A 16008-nucleotide genomic window follows, 5' to 3' on the forward strand; every position below is an offset into this window, starting at 1 on the left:
CTAAGTATCTTGTCTTTCATTGTCCCTGTTGATCCCATACCCTTTGTTCTATGCAGTTGTTTGATACAGATTACAAGTTAAAACACTTAAAATATGTGCATTGTGCCTAATAAGGTGGGAATTTTCAGTGGTGTTAGGCTGAGTTTATTTCATTGTAAAGTCCAGATAGAGAGAAACGAATCTGCCCTATAATGATCTAAGTTATTTCACAATACAGTGTATGTATGAATCATTGCAGTTGCAGTTCAGTTAGAAATAGAAATATCACAGCTTTCAAAACTCTAGCAAATGTCTAGCTAAATATGTTTAGCAATCATAGCCGGTTAAACAGTTGCAAGAAAGCCTGGCTAAAGATGGCTATATTTGAGTCCCCATTTAACACAAAGAAAGAAAGCATCATGAATTATGCATTCATATATCTTCTTATCACACTGGAGATATACAGCAAATATGAGACAAACTGTTGTTGTATTGTCATATTTATACAAATTTGTCTGTTTATGTCAGTAAAATATGCAGGGATCATATTAACATTTTTATATTATTATTATTCATTAGAGTACCACACTTCAGCCGTTAATACTTTCAATGCATCCGCTGACCATGAATGCATGTAGCCTAATTTATCGATATGTAGAAAGTCGGGGAAATATGAGACCCCCCAGTAAGCCTCAGTGGAGCAGAAACACAAAGGATGTCATCTTCGTCCGCCCGCCCTTTTGTGATCCTTGACGAGATGCAGGTGTTTTACGCTCCTTATAAGTCCTGCCAGGCAGACCCAGTGTCCCAGTGTGTCCACAGGACCCTGTGGCCTTTCAGATCTAATCTCCGAGAGTGCTCCAGGTCAGACTTGGCACACTCTCCAAGACCTCCCTGGCTCTGTGATTTATATTGCTTTATAGATGATTCACTTCGCCCCAGTCACACAAAAACTTATTTAATGTGGATATTTTAACCTCCTAATTTCCAGAGTGCTCTTGGCTAGCACTAGCATGCATTAGTCATGAGAGACTTCAAGGGCAACAAATTTACTGGCCTGAATGTCGTCAAATGTCATTGCATATTTAGGCTGTTGCTCTATGCCTATTTTATTATTCGGTGGCTTTTGTATTAAGAAATGGTACTGAATCATTTCTGTACCATTTTGTACACAACACCAAATGCAATGTTTGTCTGCTATGAGAGTAAGCAGAGAATTATTCGGGTTAAAAAACCAAAGGCGTTCAACATTTTGTTTGCATTATTTGGAATAGGTGGATCATCTTGTTTATATCCATGCCATTTTAGGCTAATCTTGTCACTGTGCTAGACGTCCTGTTCACTAAAATGTAATGCAGGATACACCATGCACTACTGTCATTAACCAAACAGACATTAGTGTATTAGTTTAATACTGCATGGTTAATGCTAATATTATACATAACATGGATACATAGTCAGTAGCTACATAGTCCATGGAAAAGGGGAAATAAAACCTACCTGAGTAGGTTCAAATAGAGTGGGAGCATGGTTTTGCAAACAGGAAAGGAGACAATAGGAGACAAACGCAGGACACACACACACACACACACACACACACACACACACACACACACACACACACACACACTGCGTACTTACTTGTGTGCCTTGTGTCAATTATATTCTGTAAATGTTGACTTAAATGGTGGTTCTATTTGATAATTGAGTTGGATGGGAATTAGCCAATGAGGTTTTGCGATGTTGAGCGTTATTAAAAAAAGTTTCTTCATGCAGCAAGCCGGAATTAGTATTTAAACTAATTAACTTTCCTCTGCTTTCTGGTCTCATATGGGAGATAATGACATAAATAGAGAGTTATCAGGGGACTGATTACACCAGCAAACAACCTCACCAATTATGTCTTCATATTAATTATGATATTAGTAGAATCTAAAATAACAAACCTTAATTACAAACATTTATTTAAGCATTCATGATCATTAACTAAATACATTTGTGTGGTAATAGCATACAAGTTTGGGGGTGACAAAGAGTGATATGAATACATGGAGACGTATACTCATACACTCTCTTCTACATAAACCGTAAACCATCAATCAGGACTGTGGCAAGGTCAATTATTGTCAGGATGACAATGGTCCAGTTTCAGGACCATTCCGGACACTTTCCAATCTCTCAGAGTGCTTTTTGGATAATTCCCCCCAGAACACACACCACCTCCATCTCTTGCTCAACACACACACACACACCCACACCCACACACACACACACACACACACACACACACACACACACACACACACACACACACTGACATGTAGATAGATAAAATAACTAAAATCAACCATCAGTCAAGCACTGATAAAATACCTTAATGACATCATTCATCACTTGCTAAAGCGTTCTCGCTGCCACAACTCATTACACAATAACCATCAGAAAGTGTAGGTGTCGCATGCAGCATGCACTGGCAACAATATCAAAGTCTGCAACAATATGAATGACCTTAGAGTTGCCAAAGTATTCGCACTGCAGTATTACCAAGTGCACAACAGAACTAAACTACTGGTGAAGTTAAATCCATGTGACGCCTGAATCGTGCGAGGTGAGACAGCACTGGGATGCCTGACACTGATGCAACGCGTGCCAATCCATCTTCCAGACACAATCTGAAGTCATTCCTAAGTCAATCATTTGTCAGGGAGAGACTTTTAGCGAGCATTTGGGGGGGAAGCTTCTTTTTGTGTAATCACATTACTGTTCATTTGTCATAGAGGGCAGAGCTGAGCTTCACTCGCCACTTAAAAGCCACAGCCTCCATCGCTCACTGTGCGCTGTCAATTATTAATGTTACTTAAGGCATCAGACCAGGGGAACAGGGGCAGCCGCTGACCCCTCACTGTAACACCAGAGGGGGGAGAGGAAGGTCCAGACCCCCCCCCCCCCCCTCAACTCCCTCATCCCTCTTCCTTTTTATCTCTCTCTCTCTCTCTTCCTGCGTCCCTGAGGACCCTGCCCCTACACCCGCCACAGCAAAGCCCCTTAATGAACTGCCCAGCCCAGCTGTCCGGCTGAAGCCACTGTATGGCAATTAGCTCACATGTCAAAAGAGAGGGAGTGCTCCTCCCCTACCCTTGTTCTTCACCCACCACCCTTTCCCTCGGTGCGCACTCGGGGGAGAGAGGGAATGAAGGGGAGGGAAGCCTAAAACAAGCCCATCTTTTATTAATTAAGCACACCTCTTAAAACGATCCACACTCTCTCCCCAGATTTACATTTCATTAGCTCGGCCACTGGCTGTTGCTTCTTGAGCCCCTGCGTGAAGGGGTTCTCCTCATGTTAAGCCACTGAGTTTGGCCATCTGCTTCTGTTTTATTTTTATATACATCCTGTCTGTTTATTATTTTTATATACATCCTGTATTGCATCATGTTGAATATACATTATATTGTTAAAATGTCAATACAAAGATTATGTTCTAACTGATGTCTATTTTAGTGTGTGACATACAGTCGGTGTGATACAACTTTGTGATAAGGCTTTTAGGTATAAAATGAAAGTAGTTTGCACAAGTCTCATTGCATGTTAAATATTAAGTCTATACGCTTTAGGATGTGAAGATAATATATTTTTTATTAGCATTTTAGAGTGTACTAGTTAGAGACATGTAAATGTGAATGCAAAAATGCTTCTAGACTTTTGTACACATTGACTAGCCTACATGATATGAAATGGAGTGTGCTCTGTGTTTAGGCTTTCTTTGCTTCATTCTGTTTCAGGCTTTATTTTGTTTATTTGGAACTCTCTGCCCTTGATAAATGTGAAGAAATAGCCCATAAGAAAATATCTGAACAAAAAAGTAAGAGAACAAGGATACTGAGAAATAGGCCTACCTTCCTTAGTGTTTGGAGTCTTAGGGACACTGCAAAAACAGATATGTCAAAAAAACAACAGATATTGCTGTGTAAATAGCATTTTAACACATGATGTGTCAAATCTTTTATCTCTCATGCCTCTGGATAAATTAACACAATACATGTGTTATTTACTGCTAAGAGAGCATTTGTTTTTTGTTGGAGGAAAAGCACACATTTTATCTGCTAGCTCATGAAACGCTCCACAACTAATAAAAATCAAGACGAAAACAAATATAGGCTACTGTAACCTATCTTTATATGGAATTTACAAGATTAACTACTGCTTGTCGCCACTGTCTTTTTGAACTGCTGTTTCCATCCGCCCTTTTCACTTTGGCCGTGGGAATCAAAATGCACTCAGACTTGGAGACACATGTAAGTTATATTTTTCATTTTGTTCCATTTGCATCTATCAGCTAGCAGTTACATTTGCATTTATCAACTAGTAAAAAAATAACCAATAGATTTGTTTAGTTTAGGATTTTAACAGGTTCATGGTTGGAACCTTCATTTCCCTGCCTTTTCCCAACTGTAGGTCTATTTTTAATGGTGAACTGTGTGGGTACATTTTTACATTTAGTTTAATTTGTTTGATTAGGTGTTTTGAACTTAAAAAATGTGCTCTTCCACCATTACCCCATTGTTTGTTCTTCAGCAATATCCTGCTGCTGCTCCCTGGCAATTATGTTTAATTTCATTTCTGCTAAGTAAAAGCACCATTCTCTACCTAAAAGCATGTTTAATTAATGGTGAGACCTGGCACTTTGGTCTTGTGACTAATTTACACACTTGCCTGTGAGTCATCCATATTCCACCCTCCCTGGGCAAGCAACGCTCCATCTTTTCCCAAAATTAAATGGACCAATCTATTTGCCTTCCAGCTCTGAAAGCTGTGTGGAGAGCACTGCCACTCCTCATTCCCAGAACATCCCTCTAATCTCCACACACTGATAATTACAACTAATTGATAATCAGCTCTCACTGTTCTAATCACAGTGTGCTGATCTCCCCCTCTCCAAAACCCCGTAAGATATCTCTTCAAATGGAATGTGTGGTCGACTTTGTGTGAAAGGAGTGGAGTCACTGATATCTGTATTAGTCGGCCTCTTAAGCGTTTAGAGTGGAACGGTGAGACGGAATCCTGGGTGTTTGGAGCGGAGTCTCAGGGGCTGCTGGGCTCCGTCAGGCATAATAATCATCTCTGAGATGGGTCTCGCTTTTAACTTAGCAGAGCACCGCCGTCGCCCGTGGAAATGCCGCTTCCCTTTTTTGGGAGGGGGGGGGGGGGGGGGGCGGTGTTGGTTGATATGCAGCGTCGGCAAATTGCTTTCATCTGAGGAGCACACAGCACGCCACCACTCCAAAGAGGAAGTGCTTTATGAAATTAATTCACTTAACTATTCTCTCAGTTATTTATTTCTTCCCCATTGGTTCTTATTTATTTCTTCCCCATTGGTTCTCTGAAGAGCTTGAGACAAGAGCTTGGTTTTATTTGGTAATGGAGCATGGAGGGGATGAAGGTGGTGGTGGTGGTGGTGGTGGTGGTGGTGTGTGTGTGTGTGTGTGTGTGTGTGTGTGTGTGTGTGTGTGTGTGTGTGTGTGTGTGTGTGTGTGTGTGTGTGTGTGTGTGTGTGTGTGATTGGGAGAGTGCCAGTCAGGGATGCAGGCAATGAAGTTTTGGCACAAAACCTTGTTACCAGATGGATGCACAAAGTCCGCCTTTGTCTCGCGACACGAGTCAATGTCACTTCCAAACTTCGGACGGCTGATTGGAAATGTCAGACCTCCTGAGGAAGGGCCAACAGACGAGTGATGGAGTGGCCCACCCCGCCTGCAGGATCGATGGTCCTGTCCTCTCGTGTTCCCTCTGTCGGGTAATGGCCTTTAATGGGTCCAGTCCCATGAGGGCCATCCACTGAGATAAGACGGGCTGTGTGTTGAGGGGAATCAAAGTAAGTGAGTGGGAGTAGGAGTTGGTGGGGTGGGGGGGTTTGGGGTGTGAGGGGTTGGTGGGGCTTAGGTACACATAATCTGTCGGGCGTCTGTTTCCCTCTTCTTTTCCCTGTCATTCATCGCCAATGTGATTGGCAGGCTACAGAGTTTCCTATTAATTGGTCTCACATTGTGAAAAACCAGCCATCTGTACTGTAAACATATGCTGTGCCTGCATAGTGTGTACACTGTATAATTGTTGCATTGCATATCATTAATGATGATTCATAAAGATTCAAAGCATTTTAGCAGCACCCAGGGTTCAACAAAGCCTTTCAAAACAAAACAAAAAGGCTAAAGCTGTGTAATGAGTGTTGTTGAATTCAGAACAAAGATATAAGGCTGTGAATGTTTATCATGAGGATAAACATTCAGTTGCCCTAGAGGAAGATGCTGTTCTACTCTTCTCAGAGTGGTAATTAGAAATAGGCTGGCTCACAAAAAAAACTCTTTCCCTGTCAATTGATAAGATAGACGTTTCCCCTCCTGTCTATGCCCCTGTTGGTGCTGTGCCATGGTGGCACACCGATCATACAACTGGCTTGGACCTGGAGACATTAGAAGTCTCAGTCTCCCTGGCAGTTTGTCAAACACTTTTTCAGACTTTGAAGTTCCCTGCCAAAAGGAAGGCTAGACTCCATTTTGCAGAGACAGAGGTGTAGGAGAAAGTAGGTTCATGGCTGAACTCAGCTTTTTCAGATATTAAGAGGGTGGTGATTCCTTTCTTTGAAATGTTGCAATGGGTGCTGTAAGCGACATCTTTGCTTACATTTATGCTTCTTTTGGCTAATTTGTCCAGTATCAATTTTTAACCCATCCCCATTGTCCATTACATATTGCAAAACTAGTTGGCAGACAGGAATGTCCATTTCTTTTGAGGTTGTCTGATTGGCTTATACGCTTGGGCCATGTTGACCCTGATGTTCCTTATATTCTCAAAACCATCTACCCTGCGTATCTAAAAACAGTCACAGGAGAGCTTTTTACACTGATCCCAGTTACGGCCATGCTGAAGCTGATCCACTAGCTTCTATATATTTTAACTTTACATTTCCTACAAGGTTGTCTTACTCTAGGCCAGTGTACTCCACTGCACATTAGAAGCCCCTTATGAAGTTTTTCTGCATCCAAAGAGGATGTTTTCACCCAGGGCTCCTCATGGGATTGCGTTGAGTTCCCCTCAGGGCATACAAACAGCTGACTCTAAAGGTTTCTTTCAAACTTTTATAAACTAAACAACCAGCATAAATTTGCCTTGGATCTGCTTAAACTCTTTCCGAGTTGTATTCATCATTCAGAGTTATCGTGTACAATTTATGTTGTTGCCATTGCCTAATTTTAAACCCTAATAAAGATGATGGGTGCTCCTTTATGGCTCCTTAATGGCACTGCAAAAAAGTGTCCAGTATGCCAATGCCAATGTGTACCAATATCCAACAATGAACAATAAACAATAAGACATCGATCATAGTTTTGATGTCCAGTTTTTAACATCTGTTCTATGTTCTTCTCTACCTCAGTCATCAGTCCAGTACGACCAAGACTGTATCCATGTCAAAGATGAAACACACACTCACTACACAGGGCTGTCTGTTGAGTCAGTTCAGCATGTCTAATGGAGGAGGATTACAGAGGCCACCTGTTCATCGGTAATGGCCACAGCGTATTGTATGTGTTTGTGTTTGAATGTTATAGTATGTTATAGCAGTGTTATCAATCTCAGTAATGTTATAGCAATGGTATAGTATCAATCCCAGTAATGTTATCGCAATGGTATAGTATCAATCCCAGTAATGTTATAGCAATGGTATAGTATCAATCTCAGTAATGTTATCGCAATGTATCAACCCCAGTAATGTTATCGCAATGGTATAGTATCAATCCCAGTAATGTTATCGCAGTGTTATAGTATCAATCCAAGTAATGTTATAGCAGTGTTATAGTATGAATCCCAGACGATCATATGCTGACTGTGCTGAACAAAACAAGTTACAGTACATTTAGTGCATCCCTTAAACTCTGCACAGACTTTTGAAGCAGTACTAGTCACATTGTGTGTTCTGCTGCCTTGCACTGAGCTGTGCCCTTGTTATCCACTGTTTTTCTATGTCAGGCTGAAGCGCAGGGATTTAGCTTTGCTCTCATACGGCATGTACGGAGCACCAGCTCTTAAAACGCAGTCATGCCCATCCCAGGCAGCAGGCACTGGGGGCTTCTGTCCAGGCCTCGGAGCATCTCTCCTGCAGACTGTCTGCCCCAGGCGATACCTCCCCCCAGGAGGGAGGGAGGAGAGGGTCCAAATAAAACCAGCCATCTAAATGCTAATGGTCCCTGAGCTGCGGTGGAGGTGGAGAGAGGAGGTGGATGAAGGGAGGAGGAAGAAAAGTGAAACTCAACTAGTCAAAGAACCTCTCAACAGAATTCTTCACTCAGAATGAGTGGCACGACTCTTCTTTCAGGGAGCAGAAATGTTATCTTTGTAATGTCATCCATTTGACTAAGAGCAGGAGATGGGATTGTGCACACCTGTGTGTGTGTGTGTGTGTGTGTGTGTGTGTGCGCGTGTGTGTGCGTGTGTGTGCATGTATAAGTATAAGTATATATACTCTTTTGATCCCGTGAGGGAAATTTGGTCTCTGCATTTATCCCAATCCGTGAATTAGTGAAACACACTCAGCACACAGTGAACACACAGTGAGGTGAAGCACACTAATCCCGGCGCAGTGAGCTGCCTGCATCAACAGCGGCGCTCGGGGAGCAGTGAGGGGTTAGGTGCCTTGCTCAAGTGCACTTCAGCCATTCCTACTGGTCGGGGTTCAAACCGGCAACCCTCCGGTTACAAGGCCGAAGTGCTAACCAGTAGGCCACGGCTGCCCCTATGCACATATGTTATTTGCATTGCATGCATATGCGCATAGGAAAGAGACAGAGAGAGAGAGAGGAAGAGAGAAGGTTACCGCATGAAAGCCCATTTTTTTCCAGCCCAAAAATGATTGCTCGCTATCGCTTCTGACAGACTGCAGTCTCTTCCAGGGGATCGGTGGTGGCGGGATGTCATCCTGCCTGTCATCCGTCAACCCTGACAGTAGTGGGGCAAAGCACTTGGGTTTCGGTGGGCTTTTAGGCATCACTAAGGAATCAAACGTATTGATCCTTTACGGCAACAGAAGGCTTTCCTTCCCACTGGGAGTTTTAGGGAAATCCAGCCCAAGGCTCAATCATGGCTCTGTCATTAATAGCCAAGAACAGAGGATTACATCATAAGCATTTATTGACCAAGATAATGTGGCCATGTGTACACCCATTACTTATCAAAAGACATTAATGCGGTGCAGAATGAGCATACAATGAAAAGGTTTTCCTCAAAGGAAAAGACATAGAAAAGTGTGGTCAAAAGTGTACATACTGCCACTCAACTCTGGGATGGGTTTATTTAGATGATGATGATGATGATAACATGTTGTTGATGATGATGACGATAACATATTCCCTTATATTATATTATGTATATATTGTTGAAGATATTGAACTATCCTCAGATATGTGTGTAGTACATCACTGACAAATTTTGAGATATTTATGTCTTCTTCTGTGGATGTCTCACTGCTGTTTTCTGAATCATCATATTTGTGTATTATGAAGGAGATATTGCTTTATTATAATAATGTCCCCCTAAGCTCTGAGTAACAATTCTGAATTACTCAAACATTTTGAAATAAGTGAATTTGGTTAATAAGATTTCTATTTTTCTTTCTTAGTCCTAAAAAAGAAAGAGCTAAACCAGTGATGACTAGTGAATAAACTGCTGCAGTTCATGGAGAGAGAAACAAACAACTCCAACAACCAGCAGACAAGAAACATATGGTTCCTGATGGTCCTGGGTGAGATGTGTTTTGTGTTGCATGGTGTGAGCTGCTAATATGAAAATGAATACGACCTGTGAGAGTCGTCTGGGGCAGGGAGGCGAGGGGAGGGCAGGTGGGTAGTGGGGGGGGGCTTCCCAAGGGAGTCCACACTGAGACGACAGGCAGCATCCTCCCGGCTGTATCGCATGAGCCCGGAGAGGAGAACAGCAGACAGGGAGGAACGTTCCCGGAACGGGACACTCCTCGTGTCATCTGACAATGTCTGTAGTACCCATGTCTGGCTGTCACTCTGTCTGGATATGTTGCATTTTGCATGGGTGTGGTTTCAATAAGAACATCAACTCCATGCAACAACGGCCTGGAATCTGACATTTCAGCCCAAGAAGTAATTAGAATAGGGGATTTTAAATAGTCAGTCCCTTTCTTGCCTACAAGTAAATATACAAATGGTTTATTTCATTTCAGGATCAAATTTGCTTACACATTTTATGTGTACAGTATGAGATCCATATATCAAGTATTTATAAGCATTGGTATGATAGGATGTCATCTCCCAAAGACATAAAATATAAAGGAAAATATCCTGCTCAAGTAGTTACTGAGCTGAACTGAGCACTCATGAAGCTCTTAACTATCCATGCAAAATGTGCTAGAGAGAGACAGCAGCAGAAGTAGAAAAACAGGTCATGAAATCATTAAGATAAGTGGGAATTGTAGTAGCCACGCAACGGAAACCGACTCCATTAAAGACGTTCATTAACACTGACCTCTGCAGAATACAGATACAAAGATAATGCACACTGAAAAATGTGCATTATCTTTTAATCTGTATTCTGCACATTTCGTTCATAATTTATTGTGTTGCACATGATATGATACATTCTGCAACTACCTTATTTTGTGAAAAACAGCCATAATCTTCCAGTCCTGTACTGTAAAGCTACATGGCACATTTAGAGTTTTTGGTGTCATCTTACTACATTTCTGATTCCATTACGGTAACTGGATCTTTTCTCAAGGCCAGATACATCTCACTCATCTCCATGCACAGGGCAGTCTGTCTGTCTGACTGAATTTCTTTATTGAATTCATTGCCTTGGCGACTTCCCCTGATAGCGTCCATTATCTTACCCTGGCTTTCTGCCCTTTGGTGCTGATCTCAGAGCAGTTGTCCAAGTAGAGGGGTCAGAAAGGTCATTCAGATCTGAACTGAACATCTGTCCTGTGGCAGCCCGACAAGTCAACCAGCTTTTCATTAGGTGGCTTTCTCACTTGTGGGAGACTAAATTTCATTAATTAGAGCAGAATCCATAACAGCACACTGTCCAATGCATTTGCTATAGTCTTACACTCTTCCTCAAATACATTTGACTTTAAACTGACTTTGCATAGATTTTAATTTGATGCTTGAGAACCATTATGTTGACCTAACATATCTGCATGAGTAGCAGATAATAATAATAATAATAATAATAATAATAATAATAATACAAAAAATACATGAGGGACAAATGAAAATAGAATATAGAAATATAAAACACAATTAAAATACATAGGTTACTAAAACACACCATAAAGGTAATAAAATACATAATTAAACGTTATAAAACAAATACTGCTAATGATTAAAAATGGAAAATAAGATGTAAAGTAAAAGTTAAAAACACTGGATTATTATTATTATTATTATTTGTTGTATGTGTTCTGTATGGTTTGTGAAGAAACAGTTGTTTTTTTCTTTGTTTGCCACACATACTTTGTAATCATTCTGGTTTAATTTTGTGGTGCCTGTCTTGTTGTGAATTTAGTATAATACCACAGGACCAATAGGTGTTACATGATGTGATGTGGGCACTGGGTGCTAATAAGTCACCTCGAGAAAACGTGTGAGCAATCGTTTCTCAGGCACCAGGTGTAGCTTCTGTGAAATTGTGTGAGACACGAAAATCATGCTGTGTGAGTGTGTGTGTGTGTGTGTGTGTGTGTGTGTGTGTTGGTGGGCGCGGGTGTGCTTCCCAATTGTGTGATTGCGTATGTTAGGAGCATATTGTTGCAGATTGGAGAGGTGGGAAGGGGGGGGAAGGGCGTACATCCACCTACCCCCCATCCACATGATTCAGTACGCAGGGGAGACGAGGACCGGCAACAAAGGGCCGAACAATACCGTTATTCTCTCTCTCTTATTCATTTCAATCGGAGGAGACAACGAAGGTGAGTCGGGAGGGGCTGGTGCTGCCGTGTGCGCCAGTGAATGAAAGCAGTGGATTGGAGCATGCTGGATGAGTGAGGGGTGGAGAGAGAGGGTGTGCGTGTGTGTGTGTGTGTGAGAGAGAGAGAGAGAGGGAGAGAGAGAGAGAGAGAGAGAAAGTGTCCCTCAAAATGAAAGCAAGAGAGAGGGCGATCTGAGACACTAACGACGGAAACAGTTGTGCTGAGCACGTCCCTGACGCGATAGGAGAGAGCGCCAGACGGTTAGCTACGCTGACGAATACCCCACATCGGGATAGAGGCGCGCCTGTTATCTGACAATCCCGTCGCCTCCTCTCCTCTACGGAGCATCAGATGCGCGCTGCATCACCCTCCTCCTTGCGCATGATCGGTAGTGTACGCATCTCATCTGCTGGGAGTCAAAACAGCCACTGAGGCAACATCCTGCGTCCAGATCTTTTCTGTTATCGTTGTCTAATTACGGTAAGATTTTTTCACTTGAGATTACTTCAGTACGCAAATAGGGCTTTCTTTAATTTCCTCAAGTGATGTCGCCTAATTTAGAATGTCAAACGAGGGGAAAGCTATCTATGTCGATCTGTTGGTGTGATGGGTTTGAACGAATGTAGCCTACGACACTGGCCCGCATTGGGGGAGCAAGGTACGAATTCGTTATACATAGGTAGCGGGCCTCGTTCAACGTGATCCGGATGTGCACAGCACAGACCGGGCCACATTGCGTATGATGGGCATGTCGTAATGCAGGGGGGCGAGTGTGCTGTACAAATCTGTTCGTCCGTAACGGGAAACCCACTATTTGTCTTCTGCAACTGGCAGGTGGGTAGGCTATAGCCGGCTTACATCCCTTTAACAGGTGCACTGCAACCCCAAAAACACTACCGGGTTCTACTAACATTTCGTTTTTACAGAGATGTGGCGTTTCCTAATGCAAAAAATGTGGACAAATCTTTGAGGTTAAATTAGCATTTTATGCCTTTCAGTTTAAAGCAAGTAGGCTACTAACGTTATGTAAACTAGACGAATATGAGTGCGGGAAGTTGCTCTCTGAGAACTCAAATAACTTGTTCTTAGAACTGTGTCTTACAAAGTCGATGTTTCTATGACTCACCCTGGTGGAATGGGCTGTCTCCGTCTTTTTTGTGAATTTCAGATTATAGATACACTTTGGGCAACCACCGCTTTTTCAGAACAAAGACAAGAATTTCTCGGTCTGTTTTGTGACAAGAATGCAACTGCCTTGCAACTGGTTCTTTGAACAAAGTCTTTCTTTGATAGACACTTCCTCTGTGGTTGCTTCGCCCCTTCCCACCTAGCTTCCCACTCTAATGTGGGTCGCTCTGTGAGTTGAAGTCTCCACTTGATAGGAGTCTCTTGCTTTCCACCTCCTAATACTAACCCATACACACTGGATTAACCTAGGTGTTTTCACGAACTGTACTATTATGGAAGTGGAGACATCTACCTTTGCTGTGGACATAGCCCGCACTAAACAACTAGTTTAGCAACATGAACTAATGTGGTGGATTAAGTTGTGTTGAGGCATCTGGGAGAGGATGCTGGAGTTGGAAGTGGAAGATTGTGATTGTGTGTTTAAGAAGAAAGGTGAAGGTTTAAAGTGGAGGGGAAAGCAGTTTAAATGAGGGAGGAGAGGGAAGGGTTTGGGTAGCGGAGGATATAACATGTGGTAAACTATGAAGAGCTGATGATAGTTTATTTTAATGTAAAGTATAAAGTTGAGGATCAAATGTTAGGTATGTGACTCAGACCTGAAATGCTGATAGTCCACTGTAATGCTGTGTGCATTTATGCCCCCTATTATGTCTCCCTATTTTGTCATGTTGGTATTGTTTGGCTGTCAGTGGAAGGCAGAAACAGTGTTCTTAATCCCAGGTGTGGTAAACAGGCAATTAGATCCCACATTTAGTTAGAGGCGGGCAGGGTGAGGTGGACAGGGTGGGAAGAGGCTGGTTCCGTTTGACCACAAGACCCAATGAGCAGCATCTGGATTTCAACACTTAATTCAGCCATCAGCCATAAAAAAAACACACACACAAATGTGGCCAATTACATGGAGCCTCAATCATTCACCAACTCCTTCCTGAGCGGAACTCGTCCAGTAAAGCACGGAATTATTCATGGGCTAATCAATGGTAAATATAGCTTGACGACTCCATCGGAATCAGGCTGGCTGGTTTATTCTCATAAAAGATTCAGGGGATTTGACTTCTTTAGCAGGGCCGACTCCGCTACTTATTTTTTGTACGCTGCCGTGCCCCAGAAGAGGGGCGGGAGACACAACGAGGGTGTCTCTCTGCTTCTTTCAGTTTGCTTTGGATCCTTTTGGCTTTGTTTCCCCCACTGCATTTGGTATTGAAAGTCTTTCAATTTTTTTTTTCCTTTCTATTTCTTGTGTTTTTTTGTTTTTTTTTCAAACACAGTGAGTCATTTGATTGCTGTGTATTCCCTCTAGCGCTTTGCTGAAAGTTGGTCTTTTTCTTCCAGTCAGCAGTGATACATCATGGTGACTGTCAGCAATCTTAGCAGGCATCTAAAGAACATTATATTCATTATATTATATGCACGCACACGCACACACACGCACACACACACACACACACACACACACACACACACATTATACATGCAAGCGCACACATGCATACACACACACATGCACACAACCCCCCCCCCCCCCCCCACACACACACACACCAAAAAAATGTTAGATGCACCCCCTTCCCCCCCCCCCCACACACACACACACACACACAAATACATCAGTGTTTCCCACATAATTGAATTCTATTTGTAGTGGTAGGTTTGCAGAATTAACTTGAATGCAACAGTTTTTAACAAATTAGTGCAGCGTGATTATGATGCTGACCAGATTTAAGCACAATTTAGTACAACCTGGAAAACCATAGTGGTGGTCAATGTTGATATTGTGGTTGGCCGCCACAAATAAGTCAATGTATGGGAAACACTGCTATATAGGCATACACACAAGGGCATACGCATGCACATGGAGTCTTACAGTAACACATACCTCTACATCTGCTCAGTTGTGTTCTCCTCGGCCCAAGCACTCATATGCCCCCCTGCTCTCGGTTATGCTGACCGCAAAGAGCTCTTACTTCCACCTCTCCATTAGTCTCTTTAAATTCTCTCATCTCACTTCCCCCCTAGGCTGTGTTCAAGCATGGGATGCACACATAGAGAGAAAATCATTTATCAGATTTATCAGTTATGTCCTGTGAAGCTGACCATCTCAGCACATGGCCTACTCTGGGTCTGGTCTTAGGCCAGCTGTGGCCGTATGACCTCCCGTGAGACGGGTTCGACACGGGCACAGTGGGCTCATTGGAGGTCATGGGGATCGAAGGTCAAGGAGCAGTATCCTGAGACATTCACTCCGTCTGAGATTGAGAGCCCGCCAGGAAGAATGGGCGGCTTGTGTGTGATGAAGTGGGCTGCAGAGGCGTTGTGAAGGGGTACAGTGTGAGGCTGAGGAGCCGTCCAGTGCTAATGTGAAGTGTGTGTGTGTGTGTGTGTGTGTGTGTGTGTGTGTGTGTGTGTGTGTGTGCATAAAGGCGGCTATGTTGTGTGTGCCGGGGGAGAATGGAGTACTGAGGAGGATGGGTGGTGAGTGGCGGGTGGGTGTCAGAATAGACTCCCCTTTTGTTCTGTGCCTCCCTGACACAGACGCTGGTTTCTCGTGCACCAAATGAAGTCACGCTGGCGTGCCGTGGAGAGTCCTGCCAAGCTCGCCCAGGAGGGTACGGCCATCCTCGAAGCCCCTTCCTTGCCATATGCATAGACGCATGCACATGTAAACAGATACACATACACACAGACATACAAACACACACACACACACACACACACACACACACGCACACGCACACGCACACACACACACACAAACACACGCACACAAACATACACAGAAAGACACATGCACAAGACACACATACATGCACACTAAATTACATAGATGGTTACATGAACACAGAAGAAGTGAT

The 16008-nt window shown here is 43.0% G+C and overlaps 1 protein-coding gene across 3 annotated transcripts in view; it reads left to right on the forward strand.

The window, feature by feature from the left end:
• The first annotated feature begins 11793 nt into the window (after positions 1 to 11793).
• The window catches only part of cntn2 (contactin 2), a 40065-nt gene continuing 35850 nt past the window's right edge, over positions 11794 to 16008 (forward strand). For 2 of the 3 annotated variants that reach the window (XR_006031166.1, XM_042088839.1), the window contains exon 1: positions 12141 to 12448. The gene's annotated coding sequence lies outside the window, so the exon portion shown is untranslated. Of the gene's footprint in view, positions 11969 to 12140; positions 12449 to 16008 lie in introns of those variants that run through there. The other variant, XM_042088840.1, reaches the window with a different exon arrangement.

Source organism: Alosa sapidissima, chromosome 4 (assembly GCF_018492685.1).
Source record: "Alosa sapidissima isolate fAloSap1 chromosome 4, fAloSap1.pri, whole genome shotgun sequence".
Lineage (NCBI taxonomy): Eukaryota > Metazoa > Chordata > Actinopteri > Clupeiformes > Clupeidae > Alosa > Alosa sapidissima.